Source organism: Periplaneta americana, chromosome 10 (genome assembly GCF_040183065.1).
Source record: "Periplaneta americana isolate PAMFEO1 chromosome 10, P.americana_PAMFEO1_priV1, whole genome shotgun sequence".
NCBI lineage: Eukaryota > Metazoa > Arthropoda > Insecta > Blattodea > Blattidae > Periplaneta > Periplaneta americana.
Genome location: NC_091126.1, coordinates 109,469,772 through 109,494,869, shown reverse-complemented (window position 1 = coordinate 109,494,869; position 25,098 = coordinate 109,469,772). Strand labels below are relative to the sequence as shown.

Here is a 25,098-nt window from a genome sequence, read left to right as displayed (position 1 = left end):
TTACAGTACAAAGCAAAGTTACATAGGTGCTGTATATGTTTTAAGTGTAACTAATATTCCATAACAAAACTCTTATCGCATTATGCTTTTAAGGTGATATCGGTGAGCAGCTTCCTATCATCAGAATATTAAATTATGTTCTCGAAATGTGCTGAAGCTATAGAGCTGACATTTTTACAACATATGGGCATGTATCTTTTGTTTATGATGTAACAGTAGTTACTTTGTTAATTCATTTCCTTACAAACATTTTCCATGCGAATATTTTCAAAATTTTCAATACACTATCTTCAGTAATACGTATTTACGGTATATTAGATTTACGAAAACATTCTGTAGGGCTACTAAATAAATAGCCCTATATCTGAAAATGTCACTTTTCTATAAAAAAAAAAGTTGAGAAAATATTTCTTTTGAATAAAAAAATCAAACTTGTGAAAAATGAGCATTAAAATTAAAACTTACATTCTTATAATGTACTTATACTTCTTAGACAAATCTAAAAATTAACATGGATACTGTTTTAATAAGTTCTATTCCCTTTATCTACTGGGTCAGTACTGGCCATCCCTGAATATAGTTCGACCAAGCGGCATATACCACATCTTTCCTCTGTCTCTTTCATTTTCGCTGTAAAGCGCTCAGACTCTCCAGAGCTCTAAAGCGCGCGCTTGCTCCTATGGGCATCAATTGACATGACTGCACTAAGTGTAGCTTTGCGTCTTGGTTCCAGTAATTTACACTCTGTATTTTGTTCTCTCTTGGCGATGTCCCTTCCCCATTTTGACATATTTTGTTGCCCTGCGTTGGGCCTTGTCTATTGACTCAATTTGGGTTTGTCTGTAAGAATCGCAACTGACCGCTCCATATTACATTATTGGTCGAACAAGGGTTATTCACGCTAATTCTTTAGACTTTAGTTTAGCTTTCTTAAGAATACGGATAAAGAAATACAGTGCTTTCCAGGCTTTCCTTCTTATATTAGTGACTTGTTTCTCCCAACCCAGTTTTTTACTTAAATATATACCTAGATATTTACAAGTGTTAGTAGTTTGGATTGTCACATTCAGAGCACGAATTATTAGATCAGGCTTCATCATTACAGTACCCTACCGGGCTTCAGATACTTGCCCCGCTACCCGCACGGGTGAACGAATCAAGATCGGATATCGTACGGCTGTGACGCTTGTAACGGCGGCTTTAAATTGTGCATCCTAAGACAAAAAAAAAAAATGGGAAGGCTCGAGAAACTAAGTGCTGATCGGCAGAGTTCGGGCGCACTCGGATAAAACTACGTTCATACTAGAACATTTTATGTTTTCCTTCGATATTTTGTGGTGGGAGTCATGTACCAAGAGTATGCGTAACATACTCATAAAAACATTCGACCTACCGTACCGCTGTGGCTCATCGTTTTAAAGTGCTACTACACTAATTGTAAAATCGCAGGATCGAATCTTCCCTCCATTTTATCTTCATTTTTTGTTTAAGAAAAAACGTTTAGAATGCAGGTTATCGTCTGTTTTTTTTATTTAAATCATTTGTCATTTGTGGCATTGATGTGCACGCAAAAAAAAAGAAAGAAAAATAAGATTTTTTCTTTCTTTCGTTTAAGATCAATGAATAATGAAGGAACAAATCCCAACGAGAATAAATACTCTCATAATAATCAAATACTCTAATAATACTTCTAATATCGGGCATGTGACCCCTCAGCCCGAATTACTTGTCACAACCTTCGAGGCATGGATGAAATCAAATTTCTACAGTACCGACGATGTTTCGATACTGTATCCCAGACCTCCGTCAATTCGACTCCACTTCTTTTTTCATCTCTTTCCATACATTTTCAATGGGACTAAAGTCTGATGAACAGGGAGGTCAGTTCACACAGTGACATCCTGCCTCTCGACAAACCAATATAAAACTGCATTGGATGTATGGACAGGATGATTATCCTGTACGTAATCAATGATTCCGTCCGGATAACGTATCCTCATAGATGGAATCATGACCTGTTCAAGGATGAACTTGTATTGTTGTATTTTTCCCTGTTCAGTGTTTCGTCGAACATCCACAAAACACCTGGCTCATCATAAGACATCCCGTCCCGACAAGACACAAATACACGACCACGGCGAAATTGCGTAATCACGTATCTTTCATCGTATCGGGCTCCTCGTGGACGGTAGACGATCACTTTCCTTCCTCATGTAGAAGAAAATGTTACCTCACCTGAGAATATGACTATTCCAATTGCGATTGGCATTGTTCTCTGCAAAAGGGAGACGAAATAGCTTATGATCGTCTTTTAGGTGTTCTTTCTTTGCTGCTATGCGAACGAAGAGTCCTGCATCTTTTAAACGCCGCAAAGATGTTCGAGAAGATCTAGGGAAATTGGAATTAGTTCTAATGGCAGAAAGAGACTGGTGAGGATTCCTGACTGCTTCTGAAACCAGAGCTGCATTCTGCTCAGGAGTGGATACGTCTTCTTCCAGAACCTGGACGACGACGTTCAACCACTTCTCTGGATAATTACACCCACCTATGGGCAGTAGATACAAGGACTCCGATCCTTTTTGCAGCCTGGGAAATCGCGTAATCTGTAGTATTAACAAGAGTAAGAAATAATTTTCTTGTGCTTACGTCCTTGTGTGTGCGATCAGCCATGGTAGAACTCAGTATGATGACAGAAAACAAAACACAGGCATGTTCTGCTCCTTATATGCGAGCGCATACATCTACACGACTACCAACAATATTGCAATTCAGTAAAAGTGACCGAAACGCAATATAGGTATATTACACATAATATATTTTGCATTAAGTGAGAAAGTTAATTCTATGAAGCAATGAGGATGAAAATAAAATGTTTATTTAAAGACATTATTTAGTGAAATAGTGAAACGTTATAAAAAGTCACATCTAGGAAGATTCGTACCTACGTACTCTTCGTTAATGATCAGCATTCCATACATTACCATTCAGCTAACGCAAGATGTAGCATTATCACTACGTTCAAACCTTATACCGTAATTCAAGCTAACTACACGTCAAAGAGTACATTTCAGTATATTATGAACCGGGCGCACGGCCGAGTAGGACTTAGATGAAATCTGACTTCACGAGTCTTCCCATTTTTCTTTTGTCTTATGGCGTGTACATATGAACGTGGGATAGGCCTATTATTACGGATATGATAATTTTAATTATGACTATGACGATAATGATAATACCGTAACAATACACAGACAAAGTAATATTTTGCCATAAATTAAGAAAATAATGGACATGAATATGAAGTATCAGATAATTTTCATATTTCAAAAATGAAAATATATTAATTTACCAATGTTAACATGTATAAAATTGCAGTGATTCAAAAGCAAATTATAACAAAATAACTACAGTAGTCCAAAAGACTGTAGATGTAAACTGCTTTACATATAATTTTGAAAATACACTTTTTATAACTGTGATAATGAAATTCAAAATATTATTGAAATATTCATTCTTCACTAACTTGCAATTTTGATTTTCTTGGTCTTACTAAAGTAGCTTGTTATGTCCAAACAGAAACCGAACCACATCCCTATTTTTTATTCAGCAGTTCTTTAACTGGGTTCTCTGTTAACTACATAAATAAAGGTATCTCTTCAAGCAACTCGAAAAATCGATCTAAGATTAATCCTGAATAGAATATAATATATTCTTACATTATATTCCTTTTAATAATACATATAAGGAGCACTCGAAAGAGTATTAAGTATGACTTTTATATATGTTGATCTTGTATCACACATTAGTCACTGTAGTCTGTTATGGATTTTGTTCTTCTTCCACACATTATTATGTGATAGCGTTCGCACTTTCGGTCGCACAGTGAGCAAATGCAGTCGTCGTCTGGATGGTGGAATCTTTGCGTCCTACATATCTTGTGGTGGAAGCCGTGGATAGCGAGTCTGGTTACCACGTGTCTTTGGTCCTGGCACGTCTCTGTCCACTTCCGGTCCGTCATTGCGGTTGTACAATAGAAGTCCGGGTCGATGTCTTCTTGCTTCCTACGCCGTGTCTCCAGGTGTGCTTGATATGGGCCTGTTGATGGTAGCATTAGTTCCAGCCTGAGGTCCTCTATGAAGAAACTCTCTTTGGCCAGCACGTAGACGATCCTGGTAGGGGACTGCTTTCCTACTCCTAGGACTCTCTTCAGGAACCTTGCCTTCACATTTTCTAACTTTGCAAGGTCGTTGTTCGTCAGTTTCTCCCATATTAATTCTATTCCATAGGAGGCAATTGGTGTTATAACTGCATGAAATAATGACATAGCTGTGGTCAGGGAGAGTTTGCCGATGTTCTGAATTCTGTTTATGGCTTTCGTGGCTGCCGTTGCTCTTTCCTGGATATGTATCCTGTAGGAAGTCATTGTCGGTTGCAAGTATACACCTAGGTAACGAAAGGTGTTCACGGTCTCCAGCGTATCTCCTTGCAAGGTAAATTTCTCGTCTTTTGCTGGTTTTCCTCCCTTTCTGAAAACCATATGCACTGTTTTTTCTTTGTTGATCTCGAAGATGTGTTTTTGCAGGCCCACTGTTCGAGCCTCTCGAGTGCTGTTTGCAGATCGCTCTTGCAGTGCGACCCTAGAGCCATGTCGTCTGCATACATTATTAACTTCACTGTGGGTAGGTCCTTAACTATGTCTATGATGTCTGCTGTTAAGATGTTGAACAGCAGGGGGCTCATAGGGTCGCCCTGCGGTACGCCGTTTGTCTGTCTGACCTTTTCGGATAGGACTGTGCCGTCGTTAATAATAATGTGGTTATATGTCAGAAGAACCTCAATCATAATGGCTAGGGGATGTGTGTCTCCCAGCATCTGTTTTAGCTTGTTTATGAGGATGTTCCGATTGACTAAGTCGAACGCTTTCCTATAGTCAATGAAGACAGCGTGATATTTGCCTTTCTTGTATCTAAGGGTCTGCTCTGCTTCTTCTTGTAGAACTTTCACCGCTTGTAAAGTGCTCCTTTTTTCTCGAAAGCCGAATTGACAGTCTGGGATGAATTTGTCCACTTCCATGATCAGTCTTTTAGTTAAGATTTTAGAGAAGATCTTATATATAGTGTTCTGTAGAGCTATGCCCCTGTAAGAGTTAGGGTCTTCAGTGTGCCCTTTGCCTTTATACAATATTGTCAATTGGGCCGTTCTCCAGCTGTCGGGGATTGATCCGTTTTTCAAGCATCGATTAAATAGCTTTTTCCATATGGACAGTAGCAGTTCATGTGTTTCCTTTAGGTGCTCTGCGTATATGCTGTCCGGTCCTGGTGCCTTTCCCTTCTTTGCAGTCATGATAGCTTCCTGGATTTCGTTTGCGGTGATCAGGATGCTTGCTTCTGGTATGCTGTTTGTAGCTTTGACTTGGTAGGCTGTATCTGCGCCGTTCCTGTTGAGTATATTGGAGAAATGTTCCTCCCAGCTCTCGATTGGGATCTCTCTTGCCTTGGGAGCTTGTTTTCTTCTCAGCGCTAAGAAGGGATCTGATTTCGCTTGTTCAGCTGATTCCCTGGCTTCTTTCTCGATGAACTCTGCTTTTTTTGTTTTTATTATTAGTTTGTATTCTTTCCTCTTCCTGGCGTAAATTTCTATATCTTCTTTCTCATTCGTGCTCTTTGCTCTGTGCAGTGCCCGCAGTGTTTCTTTCCGTGAATTGTAACACTCGGCGTCGAACCATTTTTTACCGTATCTTTTCCTCCTTAGGATAAAAGCCTTGTTGAAAGAGCTGTTAACAAGTTGCATCGCTTCTTCTGTGCGGTCCTCTGATATAAGTGCGCTTACTTCGTCTATGACTTTCATGTCCTGCAGTTTTTCCGTGTCTAGTTTCCTAGAGGGTCTTTGTTCTGGTGTTATTCTCGCTGGTGCTATCTGGTGTGTTATTTCTAATGTTGTAGACACAGGTATGTGCTTTCTGATGAGTGCTGCTCCTGAAGTCCATAAACCTTCTTGTTTCAAGATGCGCAAGGATTTCCCTCTGTAAAACACTTGGTCGATAGCACTTGCCCCGTTGTGGGCGAAATACGTTTTGAATGTTTTATCGTTTGCTAGTGTGTACCCTTCTTCTTCTAGTGCCTCTAGCACTAGGTCCGTCTTTTGACTTGCTTTGTCGGTTCTGCAGTTGATGTCCCCCGCCAGTATTACGTTTGGTTGATCTGTTGTCCTTAGTAGGGTATCAATTACTTCTTCAGTTGCTGTGTTTGGTGGGATGTATACTCCTATCAATGTGAGTTTTGTTGTCTTGACTATTGTGGCATTTGTCTCTTTCCTGCATTCCAGTATCTTTCCAGCTGACGGTTTGAGGAAGCAGGACACCCCTCCCGCTGGTCTACCTCCTGTCGCTCTTGCGTATGCATGCACTACATAGAACCCGGGTAGGTCTAGTGGTTCTTGTAGGAAAGTTTCCGTCATAATCACTAAGTCATACTGTTTTGTGAGGTCCGGTGGAATATATTGCAGAACGTGTCTGAGTCCCTCAGTATTCCATAGGAGCAGTTTTAAGGTGTTCTTATTCGAAGGCAGCCCTTTCGGTGCGTCTGTGGCCTCGAAAAAGGTATCTTCTAACGAGGATCCCTTTAGGCCAGAACTCTGGCTTCTCTGCTTCGGTGAGGTGTTTAAAAGGAATGCCAACCCTGAAGGCTTCCATGGATCCTTTTGTAGTTAGCTTTTCGCAGGTTATGCCCTCTTTTATGTTGTTTTTTAATAGGAAGTTTCTGATTGATTCTTCGGTCGTGCCGTGCTTCACCTTGCCCACGTACAGCCACGCAGTCCTGTCTGCTGGTCTTAGGTCGTTGTCATCTCCTTCTTTGGAACCTATGATCGGGACTTTTTCTTGTCTCTGTCTTCTCCTTGAATGGTAGCGCGTCCAATTTTCTTCATCTTGGGTGTCGACCACATGAGCTGCTGAGACCTCCTCTGCGTCATTTTTACCGCCTAATGTAACGGCGGCTTCCCTGTTGTCTTCCTCGTCCGTATATAATAAACCGACTTGTTCCGCCCCGCCTATACGTGGCGGTGGATCCCTGTTTCCTGTGTTGAGGTTTGAATTTGAGTCTGCTTTACTGGGTTTCTGCCGTGGATCCATTGCTTGGTGTTGTATGGATTCTATTTCTTTCTTTATCATGTCTTGCATACTGTTTGTAAGTGCTTCTAACATGTTCGTTAATTTTTTCGTTACTTTCGTAGTGACTTTCACTTCTATTTCGTTGAAATCCATATAGAGACTAGTTTTTCCGCTAGGAGACGGTGGCTGTAGGATGACGTTGGCCGGTTCGGTACGTCCACCTTGCTCGCTCGGTTCAGCTGCAGCCGACTGCTCCCTCGAAGCCAGTGTCGATTTGTCGGGTTGACCGTCAGATGCCACTAGGTGTTGGTGCTCGTTCTCTAGTTGATCTTCTGGGTCGGGAGATGGCACTACTTGTCTCATCAACCATCTGTCTCCTCTCTGTAGGTCGCCTTCTGATTGTACACTCTTAACCTCTTTTGCTGTGTTTGCAGCGTTTTCTATTTCTCTACTATTGTCTTCTAAGACTACTTTCATTTCCGCAAAACATTTCCTAATCTCACTTACCGCTTTACGTAAGTCTTCTCTATTTTCTTTCTTTAGATAGCCACTGCTGCTGTCTGCTGTGTTTTCAATAGTTTTGAGAGCACTTTCTATACGGTTTTCGAACGTGTCCGCCATGTTAGATATTCCTTTTCACTCTAACATATTAAGTAACTAATGTGGCTTAATAAACAATAGCCCACCTACAGGTCGCATGGACAAATATTTCAATGCACACGCTAATGAAATTAACGCTGAAATTAATATCTCATATAAAATGTGTCTTCCAGTTAAAACAGAACATTTAAATATTTTCAATGAAAAATAAAATATGAGATATAATTTTATGAAATATTTTTATTCTTCTGTGATAGCCATTATCCGGAAGTAGGTAAAACCAGTAATTTTATTAATGCTTGAAATAATATAAAAATACAAAATACTCAACTGACGATTTAAACTTCTGTAGATTTTATATCGCCAGGAAGAAACCTGGGGCTTTATTTTCATTTTAATAACAAATTATCAGAACATGTAATACTGTATGTACATGTGTATTTGTTGATGTTCTTGTTGTTGTAGGCTATATAGTGGTGAAGATGACGAGGTGTGTATAATAACACTGAACAACCAATTTTTACTTTTTGTCTTGCTCCGAAATAAAAATTGGTAACTATTACTAATATGTGTGCCCTAAATCTGAATTTAAAATCCAAATTGCTCCATCACGTACCATTTTCTGGGGAAAATGAATTGAATTTTTGTTATGACAAAACTTTTTTTTTTCACTGCTACTGATAAAATACGACACACGAGGGATTGAAAATTCCTCATAATACTAGAAAAATGTGTACTGGATACAAAAATGATTTTGCATAGTTTAAAACACAACAATAAAACTATTTAATGCGTATAATGAGACAAATTTCGGAATTTGAACTTCCACTTAAAATAATTTTCTGGATGAGTTCTGTTTATAACTAGACCCGGGACTGTCTTTTACAAGGAACCAGCAATAGTCTGCAAGCATGCTGGATGATGATCTTCCTTTATATCGCCTTTCCATTACAGGTATTTCTTGATGAAATATTTCCCCATGCTCGTAGCTTACCGCTCCAAAGTTAGGAGGAAAGAAATCCAAATGAGAATGTAAAAAGTGTATTTTGAGAGACATTTTACACTCCATTTTGTCATATGCAATTAACATGGTTTCCACAACAAGTTCTGTATAGTTCTATGTCCTAAAATTTCCAAGGAAATTTGAGTAAACGTCTTTGAAAGAGCGCCACGCCATTCTTTCTGTAACGGAAAGATTTTCCTCAAACAAATGGTCAACCATAACTTTGTGAATTTGTGGACCGATGAAAATGCCCTCTTTTAATTTTCCTTCACTCAAACTGGTAAACGTTTCCTTTAAATACTGAGAAGCACATCCTTTCTTGTCCATTGCATAGACCTCACTTTGAACTGTTATAAAATTTACTTAATAGAAGGGATCCAATATCTGTTTGTTTATTAGAAGTACAAAAGAACATGCCAACAACCATAAGAAACCTGAAATAAGTTATAAACTCATAAAATTCATTAGCTTTTGTTTTGATTTATACCCCCCACCCGCGCCAGATATTTCCTGGAGGAGCGCTTATCGAAAAGTGAAATCATAGTATATCTTAAAAACCTTACGTGATAAAAAAGAGATGCATTTTCGGATTCAATGCACATCAAACCATAAGGGACACACTGTTTTAAGTCGGAGCAAAATTCTTGTTGTTCAGTGTAATTAGAGCTGTGCATACAGCAACATTCAGCCTGCCTGACCTGCTTGGACTGGTGAACAGGCAAGATCGTATTTAACCCAACAGTACACTTCGATTATTGAGTCCTGACAGTCGCCGGCGATGTGAGCCTAAGTCAGGCGAGTCCATTTAGTTACGCCAAGGGGTGTATGGGTTATTCACTCGCTTGCCTTCGAAGCGATCGGATGTCATGCGTGCGGTAGACCGGTATGTTTGCAGTCCAATTAAGCTGAACTGCATTCCTTTACCGATCGCTCGCCCTTATCTCTACTCCGGAACTCTCTCTACTCATCCTATTACTTGCTCTGTTTCGCGTCGCTGAGCTGTCAGGACGAAATAATCGGTCTGTAGAAGCAAGTTTGTGTGTTGTGTTGTGAGTCGGGTTCCACGTGAGCTTGCTTCTAGGATGGCAGGCTCTTATCGTGCCTGTTCTGCTTTGTTTTACGTGTAGTTAACTTTTACAGTCAGTACTGGATTCAATAAATATAAAAGTTGTTTCTAAGGTAACTATTAATTTTTTATTTTATTGTTAATTTCAAAGTTTATTTCTCGTAAAACTTCAATTATTGAAATCGGTCTAAATAAATGCTGTTTTAAGGAGAAAAAAATCCAATAGGTCCTGTTCTAACTTTAAGAATCCTTCCCCTTCAACAGTAGAAAATGGTTTCAAGCCTTTCGCGCACATTTCCACACACCTTTCCACTAAACAATCTTTATCAGTTTTCAAAATGTTTTACTCATCTTGAACATTTCTTTCCACTTACATAATATATGACGCAACATGCCTAAGGTAGTCTACCTGTTTTCACTATTAAAATTTTTCCGTACGTATTGAGTTTCACAGCACCCTCTGGTTTTAGTGTTTCTTTTCATTTACACAAGATAATTTTTTCTAGGCTTCAGATACATTCCTATAACCAAAACATAGTCTCCGCACCTTAACTTGTCTTGCACTTGTTGAGAATCCATAGCGTAGAGTTAAACTGCACACAGGCTTCGTATAACAACCCATTGGGTTCTCTTGGGTTACTACGCTTGGTATGAGAAGGAGCGGATATTGCCAGGCAAGCTTGCGCTCGGCCTGTTGTTTACAATTACATGGTCAAGAGCGGAATGCCAGAAGTATTCTCAATGACACGGGGCAGGCAGACTTGAAAGGGAAAACGCACAGCTCCAATAATAAAAATAAAAAAAAATAATAATAATCATAACAATAATAATAATAATAATAATAATAATAGCAAGAACAACAATAATAATAGTAATAATAATAATAATAGTAATAGTAATAATAATAATAGTAGTAATAATAATAATAGTAGTAATAGTAATAATAGTAATATTAATAGTAATAATAGTAGTAGTAATAATAGTAATAGTAATAATAGTAGTAGTAATAATAATAATAGTAATAATAGTAATAGTAATAATAATAGTAGTAGTAATAATAATAGTAGTAATAATAATAATAGTAATAGTAATAGTAATAGTAATAATAGTAATGGTAATAGTAATAATAATAAAAGTAATAGTAATAGTAATAATAGTAATAGTAATAATAGTAATAATAGTAATAGTAATAGTAATAATAGTAATAATAATAATAATAAAATTGTTGGTTGACTTTTTTTCGAGGTTTTCCCCAACCATAAGGCGAATGTGAGGTAATCTACGGCGAATCCTCGGCCTCAGCTTGCCATATACAATTTCAATATTGCCTATTCCATCTACGCTAAATAACCTAGTAGTTGATACAGCGTCGTTGAAAAACAACTAAAAATACGAACACGACAACACATACATACGTTGCTTTTTCTCACGATTTAATTATTAAATTTTCAATACTTCCATGATATTTTTGTACGCCAGTAGGACTTGGATTACAATAGTAATCCATAGTAATTAAACACTGAAACATGAAAAGCAAACGCAACATAAATTTTTAATACATCATTACAGTATGTGTATTAATAATTATATATTAAAATCATAAGGCATTTCCAAAAATATATTATTTCACATATATACTTACTGTTGGTCAATAATTACTTCAAATATCTCATATGGGATTGCTTATTATTACTTATTTATGGCTCTTTAAGGAACCCGGAGCTTCATTGCCGCCCTCACATAAGCCCGCCAATGGTCCCTATCCTGAGCAAGATTAATCCAGTCTCTACCATCATATTCCACATCCCTCAAATCCATTTTAATATTATCTTCCCACCTACGTCTCGGCCTCCCCAAAGATCTTTTTCCCTCCGGCCTCCCAACTAACACTCTATATTCATTTCTGGATTCGCGCATACGTGCTACATGTCCTGCCCATCTCAAACGTCTGGATTTTATGTTCCTAATTATGTCAGGTGTAGACTACAATGCATGCAGCTCTGCGTTGTGTAACTTTCTCCATTCTCCTGTAACTTCATCCCTCTTAGCCCCAAATATTTTCCTAAGAACCTTATTCTCAAACACCCTTAATCTCTGTTCCTCTCTCAAATTTAGAGTCAAAGTTTCACAACCCTACAGAAAAACCGGTAATATAACTGTTTTATAAATTCTAACTTTCAGATTTTTTGAGAGCAAATTGAATGACAAAAGATTCTCAACCGAATATTAACAGGCATTTCCCATATTTTATTCTGCGTTTAATTTTCTTTCAATTGCAATTTCTATTTGTTACTCTTGCTCCAAGATATTTTAAATTTTCATTTCTTCAAAGATAAATCTCCAATTTTAATATTTGCATTTCGTGCAATATTTTGGTCACGAGACATAACCACATATTTTGTATTTTCGGGATTTATTTCCAAACCTATCTATTTATTTGCCTCATGCAAAATTTCCGTGTTTTATCTAATCGTTTGTGGATTTTCTCCTAACACAGTATTCACGTCATCCGCATAGACAAGTAACTGATGTAACGCATTTAATTCCAAACCCTCTCTGTTATCCTGGAATTTCCTAATGGCATACTCTGGAGCGAAGTTAAAATGTAAAGGTGATAGTGCATCTCTTTGCTTTAGCCCGCAGTGAATTGGAAAAGCATCAGATAGAAACTGACCTATATGGACTGTGCTGCACGTATCACTAAGACATATTTTAATTAATTGAACTGGTTTCTTGAGAATACCACATTCAATAAAAATATAATATAAAACTTCTCTCTTAACCGAGTCATATGTCTTTTTGAAATCTATGAATAACTGATGTACTCTACCCTTATACTCCCATTCCTTCTCCAATATCTGTCGAATACAAAAAATCTGATCAATGGTCCATCTATTACGCTTGAAACTACACTGATGATCCGCCCAATAATTTCGTCTACATACGGAGTTAATCTTCTCAAAAGAATATTGGACAAAATTTTGTACGACGTCAACTAAAGTGATATTCCTCGAAAGTTACTAGAACTAGTCTTGTCCCCCTTTTTAAAAATAGGTACAATTATGGACTCCTTCCATAGTTCTGGTACAATTTACTTTTCTCAAATAGCGAGTACAAGCTTATAAATTTCGCTAGGTAATGCGCTTCCTGCGTCTTGAATTATTTCTGCTGGAATTTGATCGATACGTGGAGACTTGTAATTTTTCAGATTTTCTATCGCAATTTCGACTTGAAAAAATGTTGGTTCGGGTAGAAATGGCTCAGCAGTTTGTATTTTAATTTCGTTCCGATCATTTGTATTTGACCTATGTACATTTAGTAATTTTTCAAAATAATTTTTCCATCTGTTCAAGATTGAATGAGAGTCTGCAAGCAAGTCATCATTCTCGTCTTTGATCACGTTTACCCTAGAACGATATCCGTTTTTAAATTCCTTTATTCCCTTATATAAATCTCTCAGGTTATTTTTCTTACTGTTTGTTTCTACCTCATTTAGTTTTTCTTTCAAGTAGTCTAATCACTCTTTTTATTCCTGAGTGTACGACTTGCTTGCCGTGTTTCATTGAAATAATTATATCTATTCGCCTCAACTGGATCCTGTAAGATTTTCAATTTTGCCTGTTTCCATCTTTCTACTACCATGGAACAATCTTCATCAACTCACGGTCTCCTTTTCTTAGTTTCATAATAACCTATGCTATGCTCAGCTGAAATCTTCATATTATCTGGTATATTTATATAACATTTATATTGGAACTATTCCTACACTGTGTTCCTATTCATCTCGTGCACTGATTTTCTACTGAAATTGCTCATCGTATTGTGTTTTCGCATAAATTTCAAGATTATAAGCAGTCTATGAACTGTGCAAATCTAGCTTACAGGTAAAGTTCCCTGTGAAGCAGACTTGAATAGTTTGAAGGGAAAATTGTTCAGGGGCCGGGTATTTTTCCCTTCAAATTCCTCAAGTGTGCTTCACAGGAAGCTTTATCTGAAAGCATAATATAATATATAGACCTACGTTACTATGTTACTGTACGTTAACAGAAAATCACAATTTCAAATCACACAGTGTTTGTGTGCACTCGATGTGGGTTTCCGGCGTCTTGTCAGCCCACTCGATTTATGTTGATATAAAGGGAAAAATTGAGACACTGTCGGGTGAAGTTCCTGGGTAGCTCAGTAGGTTAGAGCGTTGGTGTGTTGAGCCAAAGTTTCCGAGATCTATACCAAGTCCCGAAACAATTTTTCCTTCAAAAATTTTCAAGTCTACGACCTGTTACAAAACATCTAATCCGTATTTCGCTGGTTTGACTGGAATACACATTCTAAACGAGCATCGCCTTAGAAATGCGAGCAACTGCTCGTCAGTAGTTAGATATTCACTAAGTGTGTATGCTCGCTGTAAATTTTGGACAAATATGTCAAATACATCGTGTATTGCTCCAGTTTATCAATCTCTTTCTGTTCAAAACTGTTACGAACGCTGTCAAAGTGCAAAAAAAAAAAAAAATAAATAAAAAATAAAAAAATAAACTAAGTCTGTTGTATTATATGGTATATAGCTTCCCCTGCGGTGGATGATAGATCAGACTATCAGGCGGTTTGTGTTCGAATCACTGTGACATCTGAAATTTTTTATTTAAACTGTTTGCAGAAACTTGTTGCGGTTATTCTCGGGGTTCTCCCGATTCTCCATAATAGGCACATAATATATCGTTGGGTCAACATTACTCCATTCCGTCATAATTTCATAGAATTTCCCGAATGCCACCTGACGATGCACGGAAGTGTCTGGAGTAGAAAGGAATGGAGTTTCCTGTTCGAAAGCCTGTGTACGCAGTTAAACTTACAATTAGTGTAGTCAGCCGGTGTGGGTTTGGCAATGCATCTAAGTTCAGAGTTAGCGCAGTGAACGGGCTGGGGACTGTCTTTGCATATAGATCGCTTGGGTGGGCCTATTGCAGCCGTGGCGAAAATGTGATTCTGTGCCGAGCCACTGTGTAACTTGCAACGTGCATAGCACCTATGGTGGAAGGCGGACAGCCGAAGGTGAAGTCAAGTAACTGTCTGACTTATTAACGGATTTTAGTTTTCCTTACATCAACTACTTAAACATAATTTTATACAGTATAAGGTTACAAACTGATGTTTAGTACATGTAACGAAGAAAAAAATGAATAAGAAAACATAGGACACATTATCACAACCTAAAATTAACTGTCTTCAGAATATGTGTGCGACAGAGTTTCAAAATCAGAAATATGTCACTTACTGCCAGTCGTAGTTGATCACGAAGGTATTTGTCTGTCAGTCGTGATCTAAATTTGGTTTTTACTATTTTCATTGTTGAAAATAATTTTTCACAAACGTAAGTTGTAGCGAACATAGCTTCAACAGAGCAAGCGAAAGAACGAAGCTTTGGATAGGGTAAACTAGGGTCTGTTGGACAGTCGGGCATGTTGGACACTCTGTACTTTAACGTGTTACCTCGCCACTTGTGGGCACCACATTCTGCTAGAAGTCAATGACGGAAGTAGCCCCACTCGTGGCTACTTCCGTCATTGACTTCTAGCAGAATGTGGTGCCCACAAGTGGAGAGGTAACATGTTAAAGTACAGAGTGTCCAACATGCCCGACTGTCCAGCAGACCCCAGTTTACCCTATTTATTTTTTGGCAAAGATTTGAAAAGTTCAACATTTGTCAAGTCCTTACATCTAGTTTTCATTGTAATATTACATTGTAAATCTGTCAGTTTAAATTCTTTATTGCTCGGGAAAAGTGGCAAAAGTAAAAAATGTTAATTTTACAGGAGAAGGAAAAAAACTGTCTTCTCACTGGTTTATGTCGATTTAATTTTCATCTGTATGAATTATTTTAATGGGAGAAATATTTATGTCTCTTTTCCCAAGCGAACAGGTGTTCCGTAAATTGTCAATAAATTATTAAAAAATGTTTGTGGAAACTGACTTATACCACTTTTCCCAAGCACTGCAGAATTGAAGATCTAACCGCATTATTCGTACACCTGCTGAAAAAGGATCGAAGTACAGAAATAATAATAATAATAATAATAATAATAATAATAATAATAATAATAATAATAATAGGCCCTAATAATAATAATAACATAACCTTTTAATGTTTCATTAGTTATATGTAATATAATGCCTTTTTATGTTATACAACCGTTTTCCTCGTAATACTTGTGAACAAATCATACATTTAATATTCTCATCATATTGGCAGCAAAAAAAAAAAAAAAAAAAAAAAATGCCTCCTCCCATCCTACTTGAAACTTTCAATTTTGTAGAGGTACATGGTTTCGAGATAGACATTGCGATTATACTCCATTCGCATGTCAGAGACAAATACAAATGGAACGGAATTTGACTCCAGTGAATGAGAGGGTGGGGGTTGGAGGAGGTAGGAAGTAAGAGGAATGCATAGCTATCACTGCGAGCCACAATGTGCTCGCGAGTTACACTTTGGCCACGGCTGGGCTATTGTATTGTCCGGAATGGAAATGTGTATACGTCCTAAGGTCCTCCTCGCGCTTCATATTCCCCTGCGCACCGGCTCCGAACTCCTTAAAGTCCGCAGAATCCCTTTACCTTACCACGTATGCATCACCACGATCTATCAACTCCAGTCCCACGAACTACTATGAGCCCAGGAGAGATTCCACGGTACATGGCACTACTAGCAGAGAATAATAACCACATGCCACGAGATTCGAGTTCGGTGGCAGCCCGCAGCCGACTCTGTACCGCAGCAAATCTCAAATGTGGGAAAGAAACGTTGATGATGTTGACGATGAGAATGATGATGATGATGATGATGATGATGAAAGAGGAGGAGTGTAATAATTGAAGAGTCCACTGCAAGAATGATGGATGTCATTTTCTTGTCGAAAATGAACCAAGACTGTCAATGCATAGCTTAAGACATATAGAATGTACATAGAGAGTTATATGGCATTAACACTGATAGTCATTGTCCAGTAATGATCGGAAAATTTCAGTTAAGCTTTGAGCGCTAAGCATTTCAAACTTTCAATTGCTTCTCCTGCAAAATGTATTCCAAATGACATCCATCATTCTTGCAGTGGACTCTTAAATTATGATCGCAAACTGACTTCAAGTTCCAACGCCGAAAGATATCCAGTAATTCTGCTTCAAATGGTTGGAGAAAAAATCTGAAAAAAAAAAAAAAAATCTTAACCAGGTAACTTTTTCCAACCAGGATTAGAACCTGGGCCATTTACTCAACAGCGGTGGACGTATCACGGGTCATTACCACCATGGGATAACAGGGTAATTAAAAATATGTCAGTCATAATGATAAAGAAATTCACGTCAGTAGTCGCTTGGCATACAATTGTAATTTACTCAAAACTAATGCAAAATAAAACAGTTATCAATATATTCCAGAGCATGCGAACACATTGGAAGTGTGCAGCGCAATATTGCAGGAAGGTACACGAGTTCCCGTACGATTGATGGTATTTGCGTGATGACGACAAAATAAAAGATATGACTGGATTACTATTGTATACCGTGCGACTACTGAAGGATTAAACAAGACGATGAAGAAAATTACAAAAAAAAAATATATATATGTACAGGTTGTTGAATCGTAAGTTATATCATTAATTCTAGGGGTCATTCTTTGACATATTTCAAACAAAAAAGTTTCATATTATTTTGCTTCCTTTCGAGATAAAAATTGTTTTACATGAATATGATGTGTGTTGAAATTTCCTTGCTGCTATAAAAGAAAGTTAATAATGTATGCACATATCTGCTGCAATATGAAAACGTGAAAACGTTAAAATTCGAATAAAGAAATTTAGGCTTTTGAGACAAATTTTGATCATTCTCTTTTTTACTAATTTCAGTGGCTTTCTCATGGATTTAGAAACCCTGCTCTATCCGACAAAGTCATAACGCAATACTTTTAAGAAAATGTTTTATTTTGTAATGCATTTTATGCTTACTCGTTGGTATTTGATTTTTTAGGTTGCACCAAGGACAAATAAATTAATCTTAAAATATTATTAGGAAAGTAAGGACGCAACACAATTGAGTCAGACATTCAACATTGAGTGCACGCAAACTCTGTATGACTTGAATTGTGTTTTCTCTTAACGAACAGTGACGTGTATTATGTAAATCTAGCTTTCAGGTATAGCTCCCTGTGAAGCTGATTTAAATAATTTCAAGGAAATGTTGTAGGTTTGATGGTTTGTCAGCCCACTTTGAGATGTGTGGATGTAATGGCAAAGTGAGTTAGTGTGTGGTAGAGTTCCTTAGTAGCTCAGTCGGTAGGTCGCTGGTGCGCTTATCCAAAGGTCCCGGGTTCAATACCTGGTCCCAGAACAATTTTTTATTCAAATCAGCTTCACAGGGAGCTCTACCTGAAAACTAGATTTGCTTTTCAGACATATTTTCAAACCTCCACCGAACTGGATAAGATATTCTTTCTGCATTTCAGAAAAACCTGACGATATGTCCCGTATTATGTAAAAACATTGCTAGATTTTACATTAGACACAACATTAAAACAAAGATCTAGCAAACTTTCCCTCACTGAAGTCTGGTGCAGCCTTCTTGAGGAATATTTCGAAATTTCCAAGAACATATCTGTGCGAAGTAGAATTTTCACGATATGTATCAAAATATCGCAATCTCCAGGATGTCACACGAGATATGAGAATTCAACTTTCTTCTGTCTTTCCTAACTTGAAAGAAATATGTGTTACGAGGGAACATCAATATTCTTCACCTTAGAATTATTACAAGGTAAGCTGTTTATAATTATGTGTGTAATTATTGAAATTATAGGAACATTATTACTACTGTCATGTAGAGTAGAGCTGTACTGTAAGCAAGTGCATAATGCCTTCAAACATTTACTTTCTAAATTGAGTCTCAAAACAAGAAGTTAATATTAAAAATTTGAGCTAAGTTTTATTAATATTAAAATATCCTATGGCTTCAACTTCTTGTCAGCAGTGGAGTTAGTTAGTTAGTTAGTGGGGTTTAAAAAGGGCACGTCAGCTACTATGGCTATTTGTGCCCTTATCTAAGATCTTTCACTAAACACAAATACAATACAATAACCAGAATGCTTAAACGAACTAAAAAGCGTTGTCACGGTTAAAACGAGGCAAACAAATGCAGTTTCAACAAGGTGAAGCATAAAAACCATATAAGTGAGAAGTTCTCAGACCCTAAGTAGTATTTAAAAAGAAACAATAAGTCAATAAAACAAATGCCACCAGAAATAAATTGTCTGGGCCATTTATAAAATGCACGCATGTAAAAGGTCCGAATGTCAAATTTGTTAAAATCATATAGTAAAAATGTATCCTCCGGGTATAAAGTCAGAAGGATAAGTAAAACGGGTCATCAAAAAACTACATCACTTTGTCAAGTCCTGTATTCGATAAAAATCTCAGAACTGCACTTGTACAAATAAAATCATTTCCAAGAGCGTCACGTAGAGTCGGCCGAATTCCATACTGCCGACGGGCACGGTCGTATTTTCTACACTGTAATAAAAAATGTTCCACGGTCAGTGGAACATGGCATAGATCACACTCCGGCTGAGGCTCGCCACGTAGGAGATGGCCATGCGTCACATGACAGTGGCCAATCCTCAACTGGGTGAGTAAAATTTCTTCGTGTCGTGACGCTCTTGTGAACGAATCCCAAACGCGAACAGTATTCTTTATTCTTCGTAATTTATTTCCCTCTTGTGCAGCCCATTCGCCTTCTCATTGCTACCATAACGTATGTTTCAAATAATTTTTAATATCTTGCCACCTCTCACGCCAGTACACCTCAGACCCATTTATAGCACCGTCCCTTGCTGCAAAATCCGCTGCCTCTTTTCCAGGAATGCCAACATCACCCGGAGTCCACACTACACCAATCTCATAGTCAGAGGTTAGAAGAGTGTGGAAAAGTTCCTGGGTTCTCAACACAAGCGGATGATCAGAATTCAGACGCTGCAGGGTCTCAATGGCGCTTAGAGAGTCGGAGCAGATAAGGAATCTGCCCTGGGGTTGCCTAATTAAAAACAATAAAACTCTATAAAAAGCATATAATTCTGCAGTAAAACACTGGTGTACTGATCACGATAAAGTCGTAAAAGCACTATGCGGTCTGCACCCCAGCGAACCCCTGACAAAAGGCGTAAAATGTTTAACGATTTTTCGCAGCGCCTTCTCAGATCACGTATATGCGCCTCCCACGTTAATTTATAATCAAAGATAAGGCACAAAACCCTCGCAGTGTCTGTATACTGCAATTCCACTCAATTAAGACGCAGTTCATGATGTGGATGGAGTCCACGATGGTTGTAGAAGTGGACACACTGCGTCTTCTGAGTGGAGAATTTAAACCCATTGCGAACAGACCACTCTGATAGCACGTTGATGACCAGTTGCAACTGTCTACCGATGGATGGACGGTATCGGGAGAAGTAATATAAACTAAAGTCATCAACGTACAACATAGAAGATACTCGGTCACCCACACAGTGGGCAATTCCATTGATCGCAATGCAGAAAAGAAGGACATTTAATACAGATCCCTACGGAACGCCGTTTTCTTGAAGATGTTCATTAGAAAGTGTGGTGCCTACTCGAACTTGGAAATACCGCTCTGCCATGAACTTCGCAACAAACGTTGGGAGACTGCCACGAAGTCCCCAATCATGCAGAGTTTGCAGAATGCCATACCGCCATGTGGTATCGTAAGCTTTCTCTAGATCAACGAAAACCGCCACAAGATGCTCCTTCTTGAGGAAAGCATCTCTAATGGCGGTCTCCAGCCGAACAAGATGGTCTGCGGCTGATCTGTGCTTACGAAAACCACATTGGATATTAGATAATCGGTTTTCTGATTCGAGTACCCACGTAAGGCGTTTGCTTATAATCATTTCTATAACCTTGCATACGCAGCTGGTGAGACAAATTGGCCTGTAACTGCCAGGAAAAGAAGGATCCTTTCCCGGTTTCCGGACAGGGATTACAATGGCGGAACGCCAAGCAGATGAAAATACACCATCTGTCCAGATTCTATTATATATTGACAGGAGAAAGGATTTTCCAGCTGGCGGTAGATGGCGAAGCATACGATTATGGATGTTATCAAGGCCAGGGGATGTGTCTAGTGCCGCCTCCAGCTCGTCGGATGTGAACGGTGTATTGTAATACTCTGTGTTATCTGATTTAAAATTGAGGTTTCGTTTTCCGCAGCATCTTTGATGTTCAGAAATTCCGGGTCACAATTATTTGAGCTGCTTATCTGTGCAAACGAGCTGGCGAATGTTTCTGCAATTTCTATAGGACTGGTGGTCGTTACTCCATTATTGAGAATTCCCGGAATTACAGAACTTCGTTTCCCCATTATCCGACGGACTTTGTCCCATACGATGTTAGCTGGGATGTTTGCTTTTTCAATGACGTCGTCTTAGTATCGCATACAGTGCGACGAGCTTTGGCTCGAAGACGTTTAAACTGGAAAAAATTTTCTTGGGTCGTGTGGCTCTCAAATTGGCGTAAGGCACGTCTGCGGTCTCGGATTGCATCTCTGCAGGCATCCGTCCACCAGGGGACTGAGAAGCGTTTTGGCCTGCAGGACGACTGAGGGATAGATAATTCCGCAGACTTTATAACCACATTTGAGAAATGTTTCACTAAGGAGTCCACATTTTCTTATCGATTATCATCGAATGATATGGACTCCGAAAATCCGACCCATCCGTCTTATTAATAACCCAGTTTGGAGAGCGAGATTCCGCAGGACGTAAAGCGGACATACGCATTCGAATGGGATAGTGGTCACTACCATGTAGGTCGTGAATCACAGACCATTCGAAATGCATGGACAAAACTGCGCTACGAATGGTGATATCTATCATGGAGTATGTACCATAAGCCAAGGAGAGGTGTGTTGCTTCCGCTGAATTCAGGGTAACAAGATTTAGACGGGTACATACCTCTGGTATTTTATTTCCTCTGTCGTCATCGGCATTTGAGCCCCAGGAGTGGTGGGATGCCTTGAAATCCCCCACTAAAAATATATGGAGCAGGTACCTGTGAAAGAATATGTTGAATTTAAAGCACTGTAAAAGGTGTATTTGGGGGCATATAAACAGAGACTACTGAAAACTGTATGGTTGGTAAAGTTACTCTAGCGGCTATGCATTGATGAGGAGAGTTAATATTAATGACAGAGGAAAAGATAATTCGGCGGAGTAGGAGGGCACAACCTCCGTTGGAACGAATACCGGCAAGATGATCATACCGGTGAACATAATATCGCGAGATATTCAAGGAATGTTCAGGTCTGAGGTTTGTCTCCTGAAGACATAAAATAGCAGGATTCTCATGATAGATCAATTGTTGTAGTTCTGTATATCTGCTGCGTACACCGTTCACGTTCCATTGTATAATATCAGTCATCACGAGGAGCTAAATCATGATGGTGACTTTACGGGGGATTTTCTTTTCTGTTCCTTCCTATGACTGTCCCTTCGACTGTTACAGATTATTTTTCGACGGTGGCGACTCACTTGCGGTACGTCGCGCTCCTGACTTTGACCTTGATCGGGAACGGGATCAAGAACGAGTTCTCGATTTCTCTTCCGTACCAGGAGTGCGACGTCGTGATTTTCTCTCAGGTTCAGGATTTGTCTGTGACTTCGCCGCACCTGTCTTTTTTTTGGTATATAGGGCCTGATGTCGAGGCCACAGCTATCGTCTGACACGTCAGTCTGGGTACCAACGTCCACATATATCTGAGTTGCGATCTCAACTCGCTTCCCAGGTATACATTCAAGAGGTGGCGTTTGAGTAGATACAGCGATTCCCTCCGTTGGTTTTTGCAAAACCGCAGGATAGGACTTTTCTTTCTGTTTCTTTTCTGAATCAAACTAGCGCTTACGTGCTTCAAATAATGTGACATTGTCCCTGACTCGGACCTCTTGTATCGCCTTCTCTACCTGGTTCTTCGGACAATCCTTGGAATTTGCGGCATAGTCCCTTTCACAATTCACACAGTGCGCGGTGTTGGGACATGGGGAATCTCCATGATCACCACCGCCGCACTTTGCACATGTGATCTCATTCCTGCAACGTTTCTGTGTATGTCCGAACTATTGGCACCTAAAGCAGCGCATTGGGTTCGGCACATACGCACGTACAGGGACACGCTCGAAGCCGACAAATATGTACTCAGGTAGGAGGGATTTCTCGAAAGTCAAGAAAACGGTGCTCAGTGGATAAGTCCGTCCGTCCCGCTTACGCAATAAACGGTAGCCCTTGGATACGGACTGGTGTGCGAGTTCCAGCTATATTTCCTCGCCATTCATGTCATCCAGAGCATCCGTATGAACCACTCCCCTCGTGCTGTTCAGTGAGGGGTGCCTTTCAACCTTTATAGTGTACGATCCCAGCAACTTAGCCTTCAACAACGTCTCACTTTGATTGGCAGTCAAAGTTTCGACGAGGAGGCTGCAGTTGTGGAGTGTAGTGGCATTCTTGACTTTCCCCACGAGTCCATCAAGTGCACGTATGATATAAAATGGGCTGATCCCTTTAATGGTTTCTTCCGTTCCTGACAGTGTATTACTTATGAACTTTGGAGGCGGCATATTAACATTCATATTCTCGGGAACCAGATCCATAGCTGTGATTGCCATACGACCACCAGTATCTGTACCTTTCTTTGGTTCTTTTTTCGATTTTTTGTGAGGGTTGGGGGAAGAGGAGCGCGAGGACATTTTGAACTGCCCCCCCCTACGGAACCGTCGGCGTCAGCCTGCCACCGGGGGTGGGCGGAAGAAAGAGACACCTAAAATTCTTCTCGGTCTGTGCCGGCCGCGGGGACACCCCCCACAGCCCGATCCCAAGCAACCCACTTCACGCAAGTTACCCTTCAAACTGGTCATTACACACCTAATGGCAAGTCTTACACCAGAGGCATATCGCAGTTTTATGCCCCTACCACGGGAATAACCGCCCGTGGCTCCCCACTCTACACTACACAACCGCCGGACTACTCGGCTAGCTCCGACCCACCCATCAAAACCAGAGCAATCCGAGACAGCACGCAGCTTCAGGGGACTTGTGGTTGATTACACTGCGACACCCATAAGTCAGCAGTAACACGTCGGAGCGATATATTCGCCCCGGCGAGCAGAGTCGGTCACCGGGACATCTAAATCGCCCCAGGCCCTCATTGGGGCTCTACGTGAGTGTACTTGACCTCTGGTCCAGGCTCGGCACCTAAACTTGCATATAGGGGCAGTATGAAGGGTCCACTATAGCTTCGTTGTTGGGCGCCCTGTCGAGCCGCACAAGTTGGAAGTCGCGCTCGAAACCGTGAGACAGGACCACGGAGATAGGAAAGATCCCCGCTGGTGAGACGGGAGTTATAAGCCTAAGAACCTTAACCTAAGAATGAATATAATGAACTAGAAGAGGAAGAATAATATAGCCTCACCAGGCATTCTTATGAAATCCCGTCATGTAGGCGGACGTGGCAAGAACAAAACAGCGGTAATGGAGAGATGAAAATGGCTGTGATGATGTGGTGGGCGTTCCGCATGCAATGGTGGCCGGCGAGGAGAAATAGAGCGATTGAAAAGACGAGGGAACGAAAAGGGCTGGGTGGTGATAAGTCGAATAATGTTCGAAAAGAAAAGCACGAGTGCCACCATTGCATCCCCCGGTCACCAACTTGGCGGAACCCAACTCGACCGGTCGGCAGTGGATCTCTACTTTATTTATGAATTTATAGGTGTGCATCGTAATTAAAGTATTTTCGATGTTAAATAAGGAATATTGAGTTGTTATGAACCATACAAGAATATCGAAAATACTCCTTGATAGAGGATTCGGTGCTTTCTAACTCTTTAAGCCCTGAGGATAGTTGTATGTGTTATCTACACGAATACTTTTGTAATATTTATTTGGGGATCCGCGAATATTTTTCGAAGTGGAATGGGATCCGTGAGCAAAAAAGTTTGGGAACCATTGCCTTAGAATGTTTCACTGTTTTATGCTCATAACTAGTCGCACATTTCCAAGCCTAAATAGGCCAACTATGATGATTTTTCTTCAGTTTATTTTCAAAACAAGAAACATCTTAAATTACGAAAGCTACTCAACATTATTATGACGATGAAACGACTACAAAAAAAAAAAAAATAATAATAATAATAATAGTGTAACGATGAGATGACATTGATGGTGGAAAGCTAAATTCTTGGAGAAAATTGAAACTTGTTCTTTGATTTCTGAC

At 39.4% G+C, this 25,098-nt stretch overlaps 1 protein-coding gene across 4 annotated transcripts in view; it reads right to left on the bottom strand.

Annotated features, from left to right (window-relative positions):
* LOC138707947 (uncharacterized) overlaps positions 1-25,098 on the bottom strand; it is a 531,488-nt gene that overhangs the window by 86,540 nt on the left and 419,850 nt on the right. The window lies entirely within an intron of this gene.